General features: G+C 39.5%; 1 non-coding gene across 1 annotated transcript; it reads right to left on the bottom strand.

Moving 5' to 3' along the window:
* Positions 1–6,069: 6,069 nt before the first annotated feature.
* LOC148549330 (small nucleolar RNA R71) lies at positions 6,070–6,177 on the bottom strand. Its single transcript, XR_015897494.1, has one exon. It is a non-coding gene; the product is annotated as a small nucleolar RNA R71 (small nucleolar RNA).
* Between the last annotated feature and the right edge of the window lie 4,051 nt (positions 6,178–10,228).

The following is a 10,228-nucleotide window of genomic DNA, read 5'->3' as shown; positions in this document are numbered from 1 at the left end:
TCGAGCATGTGAAAACAGGTGTGCGTACGCACACTTCTGTGCGCACGCACACTTCTGTGCGCACGCACAGATGGGGAAAAATAGGGGAAGTGTGCGTACGCACAAGGCTGTGCGGATGCACAAAACTCTGTTTCTGCAACATTTTTAAAGCCTCTAAGGCACCAACCATGATATCAATCAAAGGTTTTCAAGCCCAAAACACATCATTCATCAAAAACACATGATCAAACATAAAATGCAACTAATTTAAACCTAGAATGCAATCAAACTAAGCTAATTAAAGAGACAAAATTCAATAAACAAAAACTAAAAGAAAGAAGGGTTGAAAGGATATTACCATGGTGGGTGTCTCCCACCTAGCACTTTGGTTTTAAGTTCTCAAGTTGGACTTTTGGTTGGAACTCACATCAAGGAGGCTTGTGCTTCCATCCATTCTTGAGTTGCCAACCATGCTTGCTCTTTCAGGATCCTCCGGGATCCCACACGAAGTACATTAAGCTCCCAAGCAACCTCAAGAAAATAATTAGGATCCAAATTTGTTGGTTGTAGAGTTGTATGCCCGGATCCCACACTTTACTTTCTCTATCATCCTCTTGTTGACTTTCACTTGTGCCCTTGGATGAAAAACCTCTCCAAGCACCTTTAAAGCACCCACTTGAATGTTGGACTCCTCCAAATCATACCTTGGACTATTTATGCCTTGAATTCTTTTGACAACCAACACCCAATCTTTCACCATTTAACACTCCAAGAAGCACCTTAAGTTGATGATCCGTCTCCAAGATAATATATTGATGTGGACCGATGAAGTTCTTTGAAGAAATTGTTATCCACTCAATTTGACCTTGGGTTAGAATCCTTCTCTTGGACTCTTGCATGAAAGCTCCCACTTCTTGGATGATCACCTCTTCCTCACCACTCTTTTCAAGCTCTTCTCTATCACTCTCATACTCAAGAGGATAAGGTTCCTCAAGATCATTGAGGGGGTTGACCAAGGTGTTCAAAAAATCATTGATAATGCAATCCACTTATTGATCAAACTCCCTCAACTCTCCATTTACCTCTTCCGGTTCACTAGCTCTACCTTCCTTTACTTGTGATTCAAGCTTCAATTCCCCTTCTTCAATTTGAGACTCCATGTTCTCCTCCTTACTACACTCCTTAGTTGATCCTCCACCTTCTTCAAGGGGGATGTCTTGAGTGGTTGAGTGTAGTGAGGCCAAGCGGTTCACCGCTTCGGCTATGGTAGAAATGAACTCCCCTTGCTTCTTTCGGAATCCTTCTTTCTCTTGGAAGAAGGCTTGAAGGTCTTATTGTTCTTGGGGCAAGGGTTGGAGAACTTCACAATTTGATGGAAGAGAAGGTTCAAAGGTTGGGAGAAAGGTTGTATAGTTAGAAGGTGTGTTATGTAGGTGAGGGTATTGAGGTGGTGTATAAGGATGTGGTGGTTCATATGGTTGATGGTAAGGTGTATAAGTATCTTAATTCCATGGAGGTGGAGGGTGTGGCACTTGAAGGTTTGATGGTTGGGGGTTGTGTAGGGGGTATCTTTCATATCTTTGGGTTTGGTATGCACATTAAGGAGGGCTTGGGGGAGGATTCGGCTCGTTGTATGATGCCAGGGCATTTTGGCCAGTTTCACTGACCTTTTCTTTATGGTTTTAGGGTAGTTTCATGCACTTTCTTAGGAAATAAGCGAGTTTTGGGTAGAATTTCACTTACATCTTGATTCAAGCTAACATTGTAATTTTTATATGAATTCATGAGAATTATTCATGAATTGAATGACAAATTGGATAATGCATGTCTCATAACTTGGACTAGAACTTTGATGCACTTTATTGCTTGATTTCAGGACAAAGGAAGCAAGGAAGAACCACGTTAGCAGCCATGTTAGTCTAACTAACGTGACCTCTAACGTGGAAGGGGAGTGATGAGCGGATAATTTATACGCTTCTTGGCATTGTTTTTAGTATGTTTTTAGTAGGATCTAGTTACTTTTAGGGATATTTTCATTAGTTTTTATGTTAAATTCACATTTCTGGACTTTACTATGAGTTTGTGTGTTTTTCTGTGATTTCAGGTATTTTCTGGCTGAAATTGAGGGACTTGAGCAGAAATCAGATTCAGAGGTTGAAAAAGGACTGCTGATGCTGTTGGATTCTGACCTCCCTGCACTCAAAGTGGATTTTCTGGAGCTACAAAACTCGAAATGGCGCGCTTCCAATTGCCTTAGACAGTAGACATCCAGGGCTTTCCAGCAATATATAATAGTTCATACTTTGGCCAAGAATAGATGACGTAAACTGGCATTCAACGCCAGCTTTCTACCCAAATCTGGCGTCCAGCGCCAGAAAAGGAGCCAAAACCAGAGTTGAACGCCCAAACTGGCACAAAAGCTGGCGTTCAACTCCAAGGAGGACCTCTACACGTGTAACAATCAAAGCCCAGCCTAAGCACACACCAAGTGGGCCCCGGAAGTAGATTTATGCATCAATTACTTACTCATGTAAACCCTAGTAGCTAGTTTATTATAAATAGGACCTTTTACTATTGTATTTGGCATCTTTGGATTACTTTATGATCCTTTGATCACGTTTTGGGGGCTGGCCATCTCGGCCATGCCTGGACCTTCACTTATGTATTTTTAACGGTAGAGTTTCTACACTCCATAGATTAAGGTGTGGAGCTCTGCTGTTCCTCAAAGATTAATGCAAAGTACTACTGTTTTCTATTCAATTCTTCTTATTTCGCTTCTAAGATATCCATTCGCGCCCAAGAATGTGATGAAGGTGATGATTATGTGTGACGCTCATCATCCTTCTCCCTTATGAACGCGTGCCTGACAAACACTTCTGTTCTACATGAAATAAGCTAGAATGAGTATCTCTTAGATCTCCTAACCAGAATCTTCGTGGCGTAAGCTAGAATGATGGCGGCATTCAAGAGAATCCGGAAAGTCTAAACCTTGTCTGTGGTATTCCGAGTAGGATTCAATGATTGAATGACTGTGACGAGCTCCTAACTCGCGATTGCAGGGCGTTAGTGACAGACGCAAAAGGATAGTAAATCCTATTCCAGCATGATCGAGAACCGATAGATGAATAGTCGTGCCGTGACAGGGTGCGTGAGCATATTATTCACTGAGAGGATAAGATGAAGCCATTGGCAAGGGTGATGCCTCCAGACGATTAGCCGTGCCGTGACAGGGCATTGGATCATTTTCCCGAGAGATGACCGAAAGTAGCCATTGACAGTGGTGATGTATCACATAAAGCCAGCCATGGAAAGGAGTAAGACTGATTGGATGAAGATGGCAGAAAAGCAGAGGTTCAGAGGAACGAAAAGCATCTCCATTCACTTATCTGAAATTCTCACCAATGAATTACATAAGTATTTCTATCCCTATTCTATTATTTATTATTCGAAAACATCATTATCAATTTATATCTGCCTGACTGAGATTTGCAAGGTGACCATAGCTTGCTTCATACCAACAATCTCTGTGGGATTCGACCCTTACTCACGTAAGGTATTACTTGGACGACCCAGTGCACTTGCTGGTTAGTTGTATCAAAGTTGTGACAAATTATGAATGTGTAATCACGATTACGCGTACCAAGTTACTCACATGCCAGGAATAGTTCGAGCCTGGACATCACAATTTCGTGCACCAAGTTTTTGGTGCCGTTGCCGGGGATTGTTTGTGTTTGGACAACTAACGGTTCATCTTGTTGCTCAGATTAGGTAATTTTCCTTTTTATTTTATTTTCAAAAATTTTTCAAAAATATTTCTAAAATTTTCTCATCTGTTTTCGAAAAAAAAATAAAAATGTTTTCAAAAATAAAATTTATTCAGAATTTTTAAGAATGAATTCTAGTGTTTCATGAAACATGTTGAATCCTATCTGGCTGTAAAGCCATACCCAAACTGCTTTGGAATTGGTATTCAATTAATCACTCCAGTCCATGTAATTATATACTAAAGCTTGGCTGGCTATTAAGCCATGCCTGACCCTTTGATTGGAGCTTTAGAGCATAAGATTCCTGGAATTCATATTAAATATTTTGGAATCCTTATTTTTCTTTTTCAAAATAATTTTTCGAAAAATATAAAATAAAAATCCAAAAAAAAAAATTAGAAAATCACAAAAATAAAAAATATTTCATGTTTCTTGTTTGAGTCTTGAGTCATGTTATAAGTTTGGTGTCAATTGCATGTGCATCTTGCATTTTTCGAAAATATCATGCATTCATAGTGTTCTTCATGATCTTCAAGTTGTTCTTGGTAAGTCTTCTTGTTTGATCTTGATGTTTTCTTATTTTGCATCTTTAGTTGTTTTTCATGTGCATTTTTCGTTTGTTAAAGTCTAAACATGAAAGATTTCTAAGTTTGGTATCTTACATGTTTTCTTTGCATTAAAAATTTTTCAAAAATGTGTTCTTGATGTTCATCATGATCTTCATAATGTTCTTGGTGTTCATCTTGACATTCATAGCATTATTGCATGCATTCATTGTTTTGATCTAAAAAATTCATGCATTGCATAATTTTCATGTTTTTCATAAAAAATTTCAAAAATAAAAAAAAATATCTTTCCCTTTTTCTCTCATCAAATTAGAAAATTTGGATTGACTTTTTCAAAAATTTTTAAAATCAAGTTGTTTCTTATGAGTCAAATCAAATTTTCAATTTGAAAATCTTATCTTTTTCAAAATCTTTTTCAAAAATCAAATCTTTTTCAAAATTCTTAGTTATTTTCGAAAATTCCAAAAATATTTTTCAAAAATCTTTTTCTTATTTTTATATCAAATTTTCGAAAATAACAATAACAATTAATGTTTTGATTCAAAAATTTCAAGTTTGTTACTTACTTGTTAAGAAAGATTCAAACTTTGAGTTCTAGAATCATATCTTGTGATTTCTTGTGGATCAAGTCATTAATTGTGATTTTAAAAATCAAATCTTTTTCAAAAACTAATTTCAATCATATCTTTTCAAAAAAATATCTTCTTATCTTATCTTTTTCAAAAATATGATTTCAAAATATCTTTTCTAACTTCCTAACTCCTTATCTTTTCAAAATTGATTTTTTAAAATTTGTTCCAACTAACTAACTAACTTTTTGTTTGTTTCTTAACTTTTTCAAAACTACCTAACTAACTCTCTCTCTCTCATTTTTCGAAAATATCTTCCCCCTTTTTCAAAATTTCTTTTTAATTTATTAATTAATTTAATTTTTAAATCTTAATTTTCGAAAATTACTAACATTTTTCAAAAACTATTTTCAAAAATCACTAACTCTTTTTCAAAAATATTTTTCGAAAATTCTCTCTCTCCCATCTTATTCTATTTATTCATTTATATCCTAACATCTCATCTCACATCTCTTCCATCCTCACAGTTGTGTTTCTTCCATTATATTACATTCTTTGTCTCCCCCTCTTTTCTTCTACTCACACAGGGATCCCTATACTGAGGTATAAAGGATCTCTATTATTATTATTATTTTTCTGTGCCTTCTTCTTTGTCATATGAGAAGGAGCAAGGATAAGAACATTCTTGTGGAAGCAGATCCAGAACCTGAAAGGACTCTGAAGAGAAAATTAAGAGAAGCTAAATTACAACAATCCAGAAATAACCTTTCAGAAATTTTCAAACAGGAAAAGGAGATGGCAGCCGAAAATAATAATAATGTAAGGAAGATGCTTGGTGACTTTACTGCACCTAATTCCAATTTACATGGAAGAAGCATCTCCATTCCTGCCATTGGAGCAAACAACTTTGAGCTGAAACCTCAATTAGTTTCTCTGATGCAGCAGAACTGCAAGTTTCATGGACTTCCATCTGAAGATCCTTTTCAGTTCTTAACTGAATTCTTGCAGATATGTGATACTGTTAAGACTAATAGAGTAGATCCTGAAGTCTACAGGCTCATGCTTTTCCCTTTTGCTGTAAGAGACAGAGCTAGATTATGGTTGGATTCTCAACCCAAAGACAGCCTGAACTCTTGGGATAAGCTGGTCACGGCTTTCTTAGCCAAGTACTTTCCTCCTCAAAAGCTGAGCAAGCTTAGAGCTGATGTTCAAACCTTCAGACAGAAAGAAGGTGAATCCCTCTATGAAGCTTGGGAAAGATACAAACAGTTGACCAAAAAGTGTCCTTCTGACATGCTTTCAAAATGGACCATCCTGGATATATTCTATGATGGTTTATCTGATCTATCAAAGATGTCACTGGACACTTCTGCAGGTGGATCCATTCACCTAAAGAAAACGCCTGCAGAAGCTCAAGAACTCATTGACATGGTTGCTAATAACCAGTTCATGTACACTTCTGAAAGGAATCCTGTGAGTAATGGGACGCCTATGAAGAAGGGAGTTCTTGAAGTTGATACTCTGAATGCCATATTGGCTCAGAACAAAATATTGACTCAGCAAGTCAATATGATTTCTCAGAGTCTGAATGGAATGCAAGCTGCATCCAACAGTACTCAAGAGGCTTCTCATGAAGAAGAAGCTTATGATCCTGAGAACCCTATAATAGCAGAGGTGAATTACTTAGGTGAACCTTATGGAAACACCTATAACTCAACATGGAGAAATAATCCAAATTTCTCATGGAAGGATCAAAAGCCTCAACAAGGCTTTAATAATGGTGGAAGAAACAGGTTTAACAATAATAAACCTTTTCCATCATCCACTCAGCAACAGACAGAGAACTCTGAACAAAATACTTCTAATTTGGCAAACTTAGTCTCTGATCTATCTAAAGCCACTGTGAGTTTCATGAATGAAACAAGGTCTTCCATTAGAAATTTGGAAGCACAAGTGGGCCAGCTGAGTAAAAGGATCACTGAAATCCCTCCTAGTACTCTCCCAAGCAATACAGAAGAGAACCCAAAAGGAGAGTGCAAGGCCATTGACATAAGCACCATGGCCGAACCTACAAGGGGAGAGGAGGACGTGAATCCCAGTGAGGAAGACCTCCTGGGACGTCCAGTGATCAATAAGGAGCTTCCCTCTGAGGAACCAAAGGATTCTGAGGCTCATCTAGAGACCATAGAGATTTCATTGAACCTCCTTATGCCCTTCATGAGCTCTGATGAGTATTCCTCTTCTGAAGAGAATGAGGATGTTACTGAAGAGCAAACTGCCAAGTTTCTTGGTGCAATCATGAAGCTGAATGCCAAATTATTTGGCATTGATACTTGGGAAGTTGAACCTCCCTTGTTCATCAATGAACTAAGTGATCTGGATCAACTGACATTGCCTCAGAAGAGACAGGATCCTGGAAAGTTCACAATACCCTGTACCATAGGCACCATGATCTTTAAGGCTCTATGTGACCTTGGTTCAGGAATAAACCTCATGCCCCTCTCTGTAATAGAGAAACTGGGAATCTATGGGGTGCAAGCTGCTAAAATCTCATTAGAGATGGCAGACAATTCAAGAAAACAGGCATATGGACAAGTAGAGGACGTGTTAGTAAAGGTTAAGGGCCTTTACATCCCTGCTGATTTCATAATCCTGGATACTGGAAAGGAAGAGGATGAATCCATCATCCTAGGAAGACCTTTCCTGGCCACAGCAAGAGCTGTGATTGATGTTGACAGAGGTGAACTAGTCCTTCAATGGAATGAGGACTCCCTTGTGTTTAAAACTCAAGGATCTCCCTCTGCAACCATGGAGAGGAAGCATGAAAAGCTTCTCTCAAAGCAGAGTCAACCCAAGCCCCCACAGTCAAACTCTAAGTTTGGTGTTGGGAGGCCACAACCAAACTCTAAGTTTGGTGTTGAACTCCCATATCCAAACTCTAAGTTTGGTGTTGGAGAGTTTCAACAATGCTCTGAACATCTGTAAGGCTCCATGAGAGCCCACTGTCAAGCTATTGACATTAAAGAAGCGCTTGTTGGGAGGCAACCCAATTTTTATTTATCTAACTATATTTTTCTTAGTTATATGTCTTTGTAGGTTCATGATCATGTGAAGTCACAAAATAAATATAAAAATTGAAAACGGAATCAAAAACAGCAGAAGAAAAATCACACCCTAGAGGAGCATCTGTCTGGCGTTCAGCGCCAGAACAGAGCATGGTGCTGGCGCTGAACGCCCAAAATGGGCAGCTTCTGGGCGCTGAACGCCAGAACAGGCATGGTTCTGGCGTTCAACGCCAGAAATGGCACACAAATGGGCGTTGAACGCCCAAAATGGCCACCAACCTGGCGCTGAACGCCCAGAGTTGTGTGCAAGGGCATTTTGCATGCCTAAAGTGGTGCAGGGATGTAAATGCCTTGACACCTCAAGAACTGTGGACCCCACAGGATCATCTCAGGATTTGTGGACCCCACAGGATCCACTCAGGATCTGTGGACCCCACAGGATCCACTCAGGATCTGTGGACCCCACAAGATCCCCACCTACCTCCACTCACTTCTTCTCACCACTCTCTTTCACACAACCCCATAAACACTCTTCCCCAAAAAACCCTTCACCAATCACCTCAATCTCTCTTCCCCATCACCTCTTCACCGCTCACATCCATCCACTCTTCCCCATAAACCTACCTCATAAACTCCACCTACCTTCAAAATTCAAAACCAATTTCCCACCCAAACCCACCCATATGGCCGACCCTTAACCCCCCTCCCTTCCCTATATAAAGACCTCCATTCTTCATCAAATTCACACAACACACCCCTCTACACTCCTCTTGGCCGAAACCACATCTCCCTCTCCCTCTCCATATTTCTTCTTCTTCTTCTTCTATTCTTTTGTTTATTGCTCGAGGGCGAGCAATATTCTAAGTTTGGTGTGGTAAAAGCATAGCTTTTTTGTTTTTCCATTACCATTGATGGCATCTAAGACCGGAGAATCCTCTAGAAGAGGGAAAGGGAAGACAAAAGCTTCCACATCCGAGTCATGGGAGATGGAAAGGTTCATCTCCAAAGCCCATCAAGACCACTTCTATGATGTTGTGGCCAAAAAGAAGGTGATCCATGAGGTCCCTTTCAAACTCAAAAGAAATGAGTATCCGGAGATCCGACATGAAATTCAAAGAAGAGGGTGGGAAGTTCTAACAAATCCCATCCAACAAGTCGGCATCCTAATGGTTCAAGAGTTCTATGCCAATGCATGGATCACCAAGAACCATGATCAAAGTAAGAACCCGGATCCAAAGAACTATGTTACAATGGTTCGGGGGAAATACTTGGATTTTAGTCCGGAAAATGTGAGGTTGGCGTTCAACTTGCCAAACATGGAAGAGAACGCACGCCCCTACACAAGGAGAGTCAACTTTGATCAAAGGTTGGACCAAGTCCTTATGGACATATGTGTAGAAGGAGCTCGATGGAAGGTTGACTCCAAAGGCAAGCCGGTTCAACTAAGAAGATTGGACCTCAAGCCTGTAGCTAGAGGATGGTTGGAGTTCATTCAATGCTCAATCATTCCCACTAGCAACCGGTCTGAAGTTACTATAGACCGGGCCATCATGATCCACAGCATCATGATTGGAGAAGAGGTGGAAGTTCATGAGATTATACCTCAAGAACTCTACAAGGTGGCTGACAAGTCCTCCACCATGGCAAGGTTAGCCTTTCCTCACCTCATTTGCCACCTATGCAATTCGGCTGGGATTGACATAGAGGGAGATATCCTCATTAAAGAGGACAAGCCCATCACTAAGAAAAAGATGGAGCAAGCAAGAGAGCCCATTCATGGAGCTCAAGAGGCGTATGAAGCTCATCACCATGAGATCCCGGAGATGCCTCAAATGCACTTTCCTCCACAAAACTATTGGGAGCAAATCAACACCTCCCTAGGAGAATTGAGTTCCAATATGGGACAACTAAGGGTGGAACATCAAGAGCACTTCATCATGCTTCATGAAATAAGAGAAGATCAAAAAGCAATGAGAGAGGAGCAACAAAGACAAGGAAGAGACATAGAGGAGCTTAAGGACATCATTGGTTCCTCAAGAAGGAAACGCCACCATCACTAAGGTGGATTCATTCCTTATTCTTGCTTTCTCTGTTTTTCGTTTTCTATGTTATGTGCTTATCTATGTTTGTGTCTTCATTACATGATCATTAGTAGTAGTAACTATGTATTAAAGTTATGAATGTCCTATGAATCCATCACCTCTCTTAAATAAAAACTGTTTTAATTCAAAAGAACAAGAAGTACATGAGTTTCGAATTTATCCTTGAACTTAGTTTAATTATAT

This window comes from Arachis ipaensis, chromosome B8 (assembly GCF_059453495.1).
Source record: "Arachis ipaensis isolate K30076 ecotype BB chromosome B8, ASM5945349v1, whole genome shotgun sequence".
NCBI lineage: Eukaryota > Viridiplantae > Streptophyta > Magnoliopsida > Fabales > Fabaceae > Arachis > Arachis ipaensis.
The sequence above is the reverse complement of the archived record's forward strand: the minus strand, read 5'-3'. Positions and strand labels throughout refer to the sequence as shown.